Source organism: Sinocyclocheilus anshuiensis, unplaced genomic scaffold, assembly GCF_001515605.1.
Source record: "Sinocyclocheilus anshuiensis isolate Anshui unplaced genomic scaffold, SAMN03320099.WGS_v1.1 scaffold346, whole genome shotgun sequence".
Taxonomy (NCBI): Eukaryota; Metazoa; Chordata; class Actinopteri; order Cypriniformes; family Cyprinidae; genus Sinocyclocheilus; species Sinocyclocheilus anshuiensis.
The window spans coordinates 433590-446485 of NW_015546048.1; positions in this window are offsets into that span (position 1 = coordinate 433590).

Consider the following 12896-nt stretch of genomic DNA (forward strand, 5'->3'; position numbering starts at 1 on the left):
AACAAATTTAAATGTTAAAGATTTGATCTTCTTTTATTGCTTTAAGGCCTATAAAAATAAAACCACCCTCTGTCTTTTTAGTACCCGCAGCAGTTATTTCTGTTTCCACTGCAAATGAAGCAAAATGAGCTCAACAGGAAGCAGACATTTGAGCAGAGAGTGTGCCTCTGGCCCCTATTAGGTCAGTATCCTCCTATGAAAATGGCAACAAGGTTTTAACCTTTAGCTGTGCTGGGTTTTGCTGCAGCATATTGAATTAGAGCAGTCAGATGGACATGGCGAGCAGATGCACTGCACTTCCTGTCTGAGTGGCACCACACTGGCAGAAAACTCTCATAGGGGGCTCATATCACACTGGGAAAAAAAAAAAAGATTGTATTTGTGTTTATCAGAGGGCTTGTCTGAGGAATCAAAATAAAAAAAAGTATATAAATATATTGATATTGTACAAATAAAATATTTTTTAAGTAATAAAAACACATTATGTTAATATAAACTTTACATATATAATATTTTTTTTCCACATGTGAGTGCCTCCATGTCTCTGATTGGTTGATTAACCTGTCAATCATTTTTGTAGCAGGTCCGGAAAACTACCTGAATACCTGCATTTTTAGTGCTGACTTAAATGGTCAAATTAAATTTGCATCTCCAACCCTCATGAAAGATTTGTTCACTGATGGTCCAAAAAAGATGACTATTAATAAGAATATCCAAACAACAGTCATTGTCATAATTTTTTTAAGCAGCGTTTACATTTTGATAACATGACTTGGTTTTAACAGATAAATAGTATGTTAATAAAAATGATAATATAAATATTGGTTGCTCTTTGAGAGTCCGGTGTGTATACGTGCCATCTGTTTATGTGTGTGTGTGTGTGCAATGACGCAGTCCTTGGTAATCAGTATCCATCACATGGTCTCCATACCATGTTTATCACGGAGCAGCAGCCTTGAAGTCTGGATTAATCTGCTTCACTTGTGCCTGAAAACGGGAGAGAAAATGGGAAAAAATGGGAATGGAGAGTGTGTGTATGTGTGCATGTGTGACCGAGTGGGTGTGTAAAGAAGGGTCATATGTGTTTTGAATCTCTTATTCAGTCATTGAGTCCAAAATAGATGGCACTTAAATACCATTAAGTGCCCCCCGCCGCACCACCTTTCGAACGCCCTCGCCACGCTCACAAGGAATTTTGGAGGTCAGTCAAACCATGCTGTGTGTGACAGCAAATGACAACCTGAATCTCAGGCTCACACTCACATGCTGATCTCCTCTTGCGTTAAGGATTACAGACTAAGGCGTTTTATTTTTTTGAGTGACGTGGCAAATGAAACTACCATTTCCAGATGGCTTGAGGAAGGAGGGAGGCCACGTCAGCATAGACAGAGCCGTGTGTTTCACGAGGGCAACTGATTGAAACACAATAGTCGGAGGGAGGTCATACACACACATACACAGCAACAGGGACAATAGAGATGCAGGTTTATCTGCAGTGCCCTTCAGCTACGGGGATTGAGTGATAACATGTACACACACCTGTCTGTGTGTCATCTGTGTGTCTTTGATTTCTTCCAACCTGTTGTGTCCTTCAGTGGTCCTCTCATTAGTGAAAACGTGTGTGTGTGTGTGTGCGATCTCAGACAGATCAAACAAGCTTAAACACCCTTTCCTAACTATGAAAATCCTAACAGAAAAATGTAAATAAAAATTTCATGTATGTATATAATGTATGTAATAAGTTGCCTTATATTTTAAAATTAGGATGAAGTCCCCAATAATAATCAAACAGAGAACAAAGTGCAGCTGTTTAACTCTAATTAACAGTTTAGATAGATAGATAGATAGATATTTACCATACACTAACCCATAGACACACAACCTGTTGACCTTGAATGTCACATACAAGTCCACTTTTGTGTAGTTTCCACAAACATCACTCAAAGCCACTCGCAATAAAACTCCCTTTTAAAACCAAATCAGATTCCATCTGACTGTCTCTTACACAACCACACACACACACACGTCTGACCGCTGTTGTCTTCCCAGATAAATGAAGGAGTGAGCGGGTAATGTAAGTGAGCAAAATGTACCATCGCTTTCCCTCAGCGCACTCGGACTGACTCAAAACACAGTCACCCAATTAAGGCCCACTGTCTGTGTCACTTATGGTGGATGCTGAGAGCGTGTGTCAAAGTGAAGTGAGAGAGTGAGAAATGGATGAATTCACTGGTCTTTTTTGGGTCCCTGCCATTTTCAGTGTTAGGTCAAAGACACAAAAAGACAAGAAGAAAAAAGAAAGAGGAAGCGAGAGATAAAGGGACAGAGGAAGGACAAATGAAGGCGATCGCTGTGGAAACGGCCTGAGTGCACAGATGAAAGAGGAGAGTCAGAGACTGGAAAAATGAATGAGCATGAGTGAAGGTGAAGTGATCGAACCCTCCTCTCCCCTCCCTTACCCTCCTCTTCTCCTTATCTCCTTTCCTCTCCTCTCTTCGTTTTGCCACGTCTCCTTGTCTCATCTTCTATCTCTTCTATATCTTCTATTTTGTTCTCTTCTTGTCTCTCACCTCTCCACTTTTTTATTGTCTCTTCTCTCCTCATCATTTCTCCTCTCTTTTGTCTCTGTTTCTCCTGGTCTCTCCTCTTCTTCTTGTTTTGTCAACAAGCTCCTCTCCTGATCTATCCTCTCCTCATAATTTCTACTCTCCTCCATCTGTCTCCATGTCTCTCCTCATCTTCTTGTTTTGTCTTATCATCGTGTATCTTCTCTCCAAATCCATCCTCTCATTGTCTCTCTTCTCCTCATAATTTCACATCTCCTTGTCTCTCCTTTCTCTTCGCCTCCTCTTGTCTCATCTTCTTATTTCTCCTCTCCTAATCTATCATCAATAGTCTCTATTCTCCTCACAACTGATCCTCTCCTCCATATCTCTCTCCTCTCTTGTCCTCTCCTTGCCTTGTCTCATCATCTTGTCTCCTCTTCAAACCTGTCCTCTCCTTGTCTCCCCTCTTCTGTCTCTCCTTTTCTATCTCCTTGTCTCATCATCTTGTATCTCCTCTCCTAGACTTACCCTCTCCTCATCTCTCTCCTCATCATTCCTCCTCTCCTTGTCTCTCTTCTCTTGTCCTCTACTTGGCTCATCTACTCTTTCCTCCTCTCCTAATCTATCCTCTCATCTCTCTCCTTCATCTCTATATCTCTATATCTCTCTTTTCCATTAATTGTCTTGTGTAATTTTGTCTCCTTGTCTCTCCAAATTGCTCCTTTCATAATTTCTTCACAGTTCTCCTCTCCTTTCTATGTAATTAATCTTTTCTTCTTTTTATCGGTCCTCTTCTCTCCTTTCCTTTTCTCCTTTCACGTTTATCTATCCTCTTCGCCTCCCTTCATATGTGGAAGGAATGGCATTAGATGTATAATTTTGGATATGTTCGATTCAGTCACATTTAATCATGTACATTTTAAAACAAAAAAGCATATTCTTAATGCTCTGCATAACTGACAGTTTTATGAACTGCTTGATTCTGAGGCTGATTCAGGAGATAAATAAAAATGTTGTTACTAACCACAAGACCAAATGGGAGAATTAGAAAGTATTTTTATATTAGCGGTAATAATCTTTCCTCTTAGCTTACCTAATATAGCTAGACGAGAGCAACACTACTCTACAAATGACATCTTTGCTGAGATAATAATGACAGTACCAAATATAACAGAAAACAACAACAACAGCAACATGAGTGCAGATAGTATTTGCAAACTTAACCTTCAAATGTCTTTTAACACTGCTTAAAAAACAACATCTGTCTCTGCATAACTGCTTCTGTGTGGGAGAGACAGACGCACAGACACATATACACATTCCTGCTCCATTACAGGTATTTCTCATCACACAACATAGGCAACAAATAAACTGTGACCCTCAAAATAACATTATGAGAAACATCTCTCTTTCAGATGTATTATAGGTAAAATGTAAGGATGCTTAATGTACAAGCAGCTTCACACTCTCTTCTTCAGACATACTGAAATGGCAACAGCGTTAAAACCTCTGCTACATTTGAGGTACGGGAAGAAAACTCGATAAATTTTTCACGAAAGAGGAGGAAGGAAAGAGAGAGAGAGAGAGAAAGGTGAGAGAGGTATGATAAAAGTAGCTGGGTTAGGAAGAATGAGTCATTTCAAATGCTGAGAGGCAAAAAAAAAAGAAGGCAAAGAAAGAGCTGTCTGTATGTTATTCAAGTTCGTTATTAACTTGTTGAATGTTTTTATTACATTTTATTTTATTATAATTTTGAATTATAAATTACTACATTACCTACAAGAAATACAGGTTTAAGTAAAATACTTAATATAAAACATGTTTTAATTTTCTTTTCCATTTAAATGTTAAGATATAATGAAGGAAAAATGTCATTAATATGATTAGATTCCTAAGTTTAATAATCTTCTATGAATATTTGTTGTTTTGTTTTAAAATATATATTGAAGCAATTTTTTATAAATATTATAAATATTTGTAATTAGTTATTAATTAGTATATTAGAAATATCAAAACCATCTGAAACCACTATGACCAACCATAGAAAGACAAGCAGATTTTATACAGATTTCAAACTGATTTTATAAGAGTTTTCTTTTTCTTTATTTTGGACAGTTATTTGTCACTGACCATATTATGGCCAATTAATTTTTTTCTTTCTTTCTTGTTTTATTGTGTATATAGTGCTGCATTGGTAGTGTAAATTTAATATAAAAGAAAGACTACTGTACAGTATAAAATATTTAAAAAAAAATCTATTTTATAAAAGAAAGAAAGAAAGAAAGTAAAACCAGTGAGAATTGTAGACCTCTAGGTTTTGTATAAGCTGTGCAAGTTATGACAAAAAAACAGACATCACATATCGGACACCTCTGTGCTGGAAGTGACACACACACACACACACACACACACTCACTCACACTCACACTCACTCTCACTCAGGAATATGTTTTGTAATTGTGTTTCCTAGATTGTAACAAACACTTTGCCCTCCTTTGTTAAAGCCTGAGCGCAGTTTTTCTCTCTCTAACATTTGTTAACCAGGGAGGAGTGATTATCTAATTAGTGGGTAATTAAAGTTTGAAGATTTGCGCAAGTTGTTTATTTCAGTGGCTTAACTGTCGCAAGAAAGAAACAAAGCGTGCACACACTGCATCCTCTGCTAAAGATTTATGCAAGCTAATATATAATCTGATCAATTGAAGACGACAGGAAGGATAGTTAATGCTTGCAAGACGGTGTTTTTAGCTAACCGTAATTAAGTCTCCATTTAAAAAAGACACACAGTCCTTGAATATCTCTAACAAATTCTCTTCATTTTTTTTGTACATGATAGTTTTCTTATTATTTTATTTTTTCTCCCTTACATTATACATGTAGTACGTTTTACAGTGTTCTTCTGTATTCGGGATTCTGCTGCTGCGTAAACATAATCAGCATTGTATCCGATCCCAGCCCGAAACTGTGACCTTGGCCTGGGTGAAATTGACTGGCCAAAGTGATGTCCTTTTTAAATTCGAGTCTCCTTCTTCTCATATTTGATAGACTTCCTGTGCTTTATCAGCAGGCAGCAAATTTTCAGCAATCCCCGTTTTCCTTATCTGTGTTCGCAGAGGTTTAGAGCACATGTTCTGATTCCTGCATCCAAAACTGATCAAACATTCAAACAGCTATACATCTAACACAAAGTGGTCCTCACTGCAGAACCTGCAGAGTCTTTCAAACTGCCGGCAATTTATGTCGACAAAGTGGCTGGAAGTCATTTGTTCAGTTGTTCATTGAGAACTGCTGATGTGAGGCAACATTAACAAGTACTGAGTAGAAAGTTGAGTAGAGTTCAAATGCAAATGTGCAGATATGCAATGCAGCGGCTCTAAAAGTGAGATTAAAATGTGTCTAAATCACTCATTTTTCCACAATAGTAACACTGTCCGCTGGCAATAGCAGTGGGTAAAGTTTCAGAGGCAGTCAAAATGCAGGGAAAAGTCACGATTTGTAATTAATTTACATTACCGTGTCAATGCATTGCAATGCATTCATATTTACAAACGGTCCACAAATCGGCCCAAATGGATCAAACTTTTGGAAATGGATGGACTAATTACAGAGTAAACAACTCACCCACTGAGATATCGTCAGTTTCAGTCACGTCTGAAAAGAATGTACTTGAAATGTGAAATGATCTGCAAGTGAGTCGTTTTTCAGTGAGCACTCAGCTCTTTTAAATTAAAGCTGCAATCAGTTTGACATGTGCAATGTTTACAGAGGATTTGACGACTAATGGTCTGAAAGGAAAGTGACTAGCCAAAAAAAACAAGAAACACTGCCAATATAGAAATGAATAAGTTGTATAAAAATATACAAATATGATAGGACTTTGATTTGATTTGATTAAATAGTATTTTAATATAAGCCTGCTAAAATAATATTTTATTGGCTATATTTGTTGGTGCAAGGAAACAATATTCAAGAAATGGTATAAACACCAAATCAAACAAGACATGAATCAATATGCACTACTGTTCAAATGTTTGGGATCAGTAAGGTTTTTTTTTAATTAATACTTTTTATATTCAGCAAGGATGCAATAGATTGTTCGAAGGTGACAATAAAACAGTTGTTTTTATTTTGTTATTTCTTTTCGACATCGATAATAATGAGAAATCAACCAAATCAGCATATTAGAATGATTTCTGAATGATCGTGTTACACTGAATTTGAAAATATATTCAAATAGAAAACAGTTATTTTAAATGGTAATAATATTTCACAATATTAGTAAGTTTTTGATCAAATAGATTCAGCCTTAATGAGCGTGAGAAACATATTTTAAAATATTTCTCAGACCCCAAATCCCCAAATTTTTAAAAGGTAGTGAATATATGTGATTACATAAGTAAAAAAACAACAACACCTGTTTAATGTTAATTGAATGAAAATGTTAAAAATTACATTATTTTAAATGAATAAGTTAATATTAATTCCTTTTTTTTTTTCATTTCATGTCTCATTACTATACGCTACTGGTGTAAATACATCGTATATCAGAACCAGGGGGTAGAATCAGATCGGACACGACCAATTTTCACTAAGACATTTTGTTGGCAAGGATAGAGATAAGGATTAGGCAAGGTAGTGGGCTAAGTCTGGGAAGGTATTATTACCCAGACAAATACATTTGTTGGAAGGTAATGGTTTCCACCCCACCCATTTGGTTTCCCAGATACACACTTACACAACATCCCCCATACACACATACATTTACATCTGTCTCTTAAAATATCCACTCAAAAGTAAATAACCCCGATTTTGTTTGCGTTACTGCTTATACTCCTCAAGAGCTCAGGAACATTTACGGTTCTAAAAGCTCAAATAGATAAAATAGACCAAAAAGGGTCACCGCAGGGCTGGCCGCCACAACCAAAGCAAACAAAACCTAATTAGTTGTTATTAGATAGGTAATGCATCTGAACACTGGAGTCAAAGAAGCCATTCCTACTTCTTCATTTTGAGTATATCTACCAGTGAGACATGAAGGACAAGCCACACATTTAGGACCCCTTGTCCTGGGCTCAAATTGAGCACTGTTGCGTGTTAGAACCAGAAGCTTGTTCTGGGTCAATGATTGGTCAACAGCTGTTCTGAGACACGCATCGCAGAGAGGGAGCTCAAGTCATTCGTCTGTCAACCAATCACAGCCACAGGTGCACAACGGCCACTTAAATGTGGAGGAGAGAGAGAGAGTGAGACAGAAAGCAAGAAGTGAAAGAGAGAAGAAAAAGAAAGTGTGAGAGACAGGTGTAAAGAGTGCCTGTGAGGGACAGAAGAAAAGAAACATCAATAGAAAAGGAGTCACAAGGTAAGAAGGGGAGAGAGAGGTGAGAAAGAGAGAGCGAGTAACAGAAGCAGAGAGCATGTGGCGTGCAGACAGAAGAGCGGAGAGAATGAGAGCGCTCTCTCACCCCATCTTCACAGAGAGCAGCTAATGAACGAAGAGAGCGAGAGACGGCACCTATAAAACTAGAGATCTGCTACCTGAGGAAACTTTCTGACACCTACAAGACCGTCAGAGAACATCATTGGGTTACTTACAGAAAAAAAAGGGCCCAGCTGGAAGACGCGCTTCTCTCATGGAGAATAACGTAAATGCTGAGACAATGGGAGACTGACAGGACACTCTTTTGACCTCTGCGCTGACACCTTTTAGGGTGGAAAGGTGCTTTAATGGATTTCTGATGATTTTGAGTTTCGAGATTCAGGTAAGAACATTTGACCTTTTTTTTTATTTAGAACTGTGAAGTTTTTGTCTTTACCTGTATGTAAGTATCAACCGTAATTACCTAAACAAGCAACTAAATGAGGCAAACATGATAAGATAAATGGCGGTCTGTCCGTGTTAGATTTTACATCTTCATTTTGGGTGAACCAGAAACATTTGCCTTTTAAATGATGCAAATGACAAAAAAATTCATGAATATGAATGAGCACTGACTTATCTGCTCTGAATTGAGACAGGAACCAGAAACATTTGCCTTTTAAATGATGCAAATGACAAAAAAATTAATGAATATGAATGAGCACTGACTTATCTGCTCTGAATTGAGACAGGGCTCACAGTGTATCAGTACAAAGCTTTTCTGCTTGAGTGAATTCTCCATTTTTTTCCGCATTTGATCACATCTACAAATGAGAGTAATAGCCATGACCTGAACCAAAACACTGGAAAAGTGACAACCAAATTACGCTGATATCCTCAGACTGTGTATAGCTTCTATTTATATTTAAAAAAATATATTTTATATTTTATTATAAAATATATAGTATATTACTAATATACTAATATACACACACACACACACACACACACACACACTCATGTTGTGTTTCCATGTTTTATGGGGACATTCCATAGGCGTAATGGTTTTTATACTGTACAAACTGTATGTGCTATTGCCCTACACCAACCCTACCCCTAAACCTACCCCTCACAGGAAACTTTGTGCATTTTTACTTTCTCAAAAAAACTCATTCTGTATGATTTATAAGCTTGTTTCCTCATGGGGACCTCAAAATTTACTAGTATTACTATCCTTGTGGGGACATTTGGTCCCCATAACGTGATAAATAACAGGTACACACATACACATACACACACACACACACAGTATATATATTAATATTTCTGTAATTTCTGTAAGTATACATATATGCACATCCTCCACACATATATGATAGAAGTGCATTCACACACACATGTACATATTCACATAGATTTATATGTAAAGAAAAAAAATGACAGACGAACTGCACACAAATTTAAGATAACAAAAATAAAATGAAATCTAAACCAAATGAATAGAGACAATAATTACATTGATTAAGGAAAATTACTTGTCAACAGGTGTTTTATTATTATTATTATTATTTATTTATTTACATTTTTTTTTAAAAGAAAAGGTGCTATTTAAACTAAAGCTACTGCATTAGACCGTTTGTCTTTATCACCAGGTGTTATAATGCGAAAAGGGAACATTTTCATTGAACTGAATTTTGGTGAAATTTCTTTTGTCCAAATGTATTCACAATAAATCAGAATAAAGCATTTATTATAATCTGTGACCCCTGGTCCTGAACCTTGTGCCCTTTACTAAATCTAAACCTCCACAGAGATCATTCCAAAACAACTCAACCCCACTGACACGATTAAGTTAGACCTTCATGCTTAATTCTTTTCTATGTTTTCATATGAATCACATACAAAACCGCCAACATGTAAAATCCTTACATTTTCTCATGAGATTGGGTTGGACCATTAACATCAGCCATATGAAGTACATATTGCACACAGTGCTCTGAAATGAAATGATGTGTCACGCTGTCACGCCACCACCTCTGTCACACTGTTGTTGCTGTGCACACAGCTGGTCAAAAAGACACATTTAGGTTGCCATTTCCTCTAGAGATGGACACTCAGTAGAGCGGATCCAACAGAACCACACTGGTGAAACAAGACAGGTGGCTGTAATGGAGTCCAGGCTGTTTAGCACCTGCTGGGTCAAGACACGTAAACAGCCTTCAAAGAAACACTCTGACAACATGTTAGCATTCACGTGAAACATCTATGAATCTCACACCTCTGCTCGGCATCTGCAGAACATTGATCATTCATTCAAAGTTCACCCAATGACCCATCCTAGTTACCATCTGGCACTGAAATCCACAGGATGGTTGCTATGGTAATGTGGACCGCAAGTGGGCGGACTTTTCATTTATTGCCCACCCTACCCCCATACCAGCCCCCTCCTTCCATTGTTTAGTGTAATATACATAATTATGCTACAGTACACGTCTGAAGAATTTCTTGAGAGGTGCAGGAAGCACCGTATGCTTGAGTGTGAAATACATCGGTCACCTACAATATCTAAAAATACACATGGAACTTCATCTGTGTGGAGAGACCAAGGTCAGGGCTGAGGTCAGGAATGAACAAAACACAACCAGTAAAGAATTTGCATGGTGGCCAAATAGGACAGTTGTTGTTTTTTTGACTGATTTTTGCCAAGAAGGATTTGTGCCAAGATTAGCATTGTCTTGGAACAACAGTCACGTCGAACACTGTATAATCCTATAGTAATTTGAGATGGCAGTATGTTTTTTTCATAAACAAAAACTTACATGCAGTGGTATAATTAATAATTGAATCAGAGTTATTTTTTTATATTTATTGTTGGTGATTTTACTTTCCACAAACCAGACAAACACAAAACAAGAAACTTTGGTTGAGGGATAAGCACCAAGACAAGGTTTATACAGATAATGCTACACAATACAGGTCTGGAAATGTTCATTAAAGTCATTCAGCCATATAAGTATGGACTGCAAGAGTAATACAAATATAAATTAATATAACAAAGATGTATTTTTGAATGAATACACAAACTGAATTAGATTGAATGAATCTTAATTAGGGTAACATTATCAAACTTAAAAAGATTTATTTAATCTGAATACAAAAAAAAAAATCCATTATTTACATGGACAGAGATTAAAACTACTAAGTACTGAGAGTCTGTTGATTTACATTAGCCATCTGAATGAACTGATTCACTAGAAATCATTTAAGATTAAATGATTCACTAATGAATTCCAGTGCTACATATGACAGAAAGAATCATTTAGGATTCGTTTAGAATGAATCAAATTTACTACAATGAATCAGCGCTACATATGAGAGAGACGATCATTTAGGATCCACTAGAATAAATCAGATTTGAATAAGACCTTTCAGTGTTACATTTGAGAGAGAGGATAGTTTACAGTTCACTTGAATAAAAAAAGATTCACTACAATGAATCTTTCCTGTGATACATACAGTATACATGTGAGAGAGAAGATAATTTAGGATTCACTTGAAACAGATTCACTACAATGAATCAGACTTTCCAGCACTACATATCAGAGAGAGAAAAGATCATTTAGGATTCACTTAAATGAATCAGATTAACTACATTTTATCGAATAAAATACATTTTACATACAAACCCGATTCCAAAAAAGTTGGGACACTGTACAAATTGTGAATAAAAACAGAATGCAATGATGTGGAAGTTTCAAATTTCAATATTTTATTCAGAATTTGTACAGTGTCCCAACTTTTTTGGAATCGGGTTTGTAGAAATATAGGGTCATTTAGGATTTACTCAAATGAATCAGACTTCCCAAGGCTACATATGAGAGAGAGAGAGAGAGAGTGGATCATTTAGATGAGCGTGTTTGAATATTCCCTTAGCTCAGATAAATTAAAAAATTACCACAGGCATGAGTGGATAAGTTTAAACTGGGGATCTACCCAGGGTGCTTCTTTTGAACTTGTTGGAGTTAAAACAGCTGAATCTAAATCCTGGTTAAAAGGGCAACTCACAATATTGGGTGCCAGGTCTGTAAATCTACTGAGAAGCTGAGATCAAGCAGGAAAAGGTCAATCATTTCTTATAAGCCACTTGGCTCCATCTGGCACAAAGCCGAGGGGGACGTAAATACCTGGCGCTGGGAAACGCTGAAGCTGGGGTATTTGATAGTAATCTGACCATGGTGAAGAGTGTCTGATGTGAGTGTTTGAGTGCGAAAGAGAAGAATTCACTCATTCAAGTGCCATCCTGGCAGATGGTTCCTAGCTCACAGCAGGCGCCACTCTCATGGAGTAAAGCGGAAAATGGGCCTGTGATGAAGTGGTTCAAAGTTGGTAAAAGAAAAAGAAAGAATTCATGTCATAAATCTAGCCCCAAAATATGATGATCCCCTTGCAAGAGAACCTCTTCCTAATATATATTTATATTCAAATGTTCCAATTTAAACTTTATAAGAAAAACAGTAAGCTTGATATTATAAAGACAATACAGTGGGTACGGAAAGTATTCAGACCCCCTTCAATTTTTCACTCTTTGTTATATTGCAGCCATTTGCTAAAATCATACCCAAATTCAGTAATTGGATTTTTTTTATTTCATTTGTAAGTTATTAAAATATTATCTAGAAAATATTTGTAATAAAACTTTCTATTGAGTTGAGAGTGTTCTTGTTAAATGATGGATTCAAAAAGTTTTAAATTCAGTTCAGATAAATTTTTCACCATAGACAATTCTGGCATTAACTTTAATAAATATTGCAATAAATTTTGCTTTGAGATTTCCAAAAAATAAAAAAGAAATAGCTTTAAAAAAAAATAAACATTCAGTTCCCCTTCAGGAACTCGAGCTGCGTCGAAGTCGCTTTGGGAATGCTCTTGCGTGACCGCGTTCTGAAGCACGTGTCAAATCAGTCCAATGGAGTAGCGAGACGTCACGAGCGGGG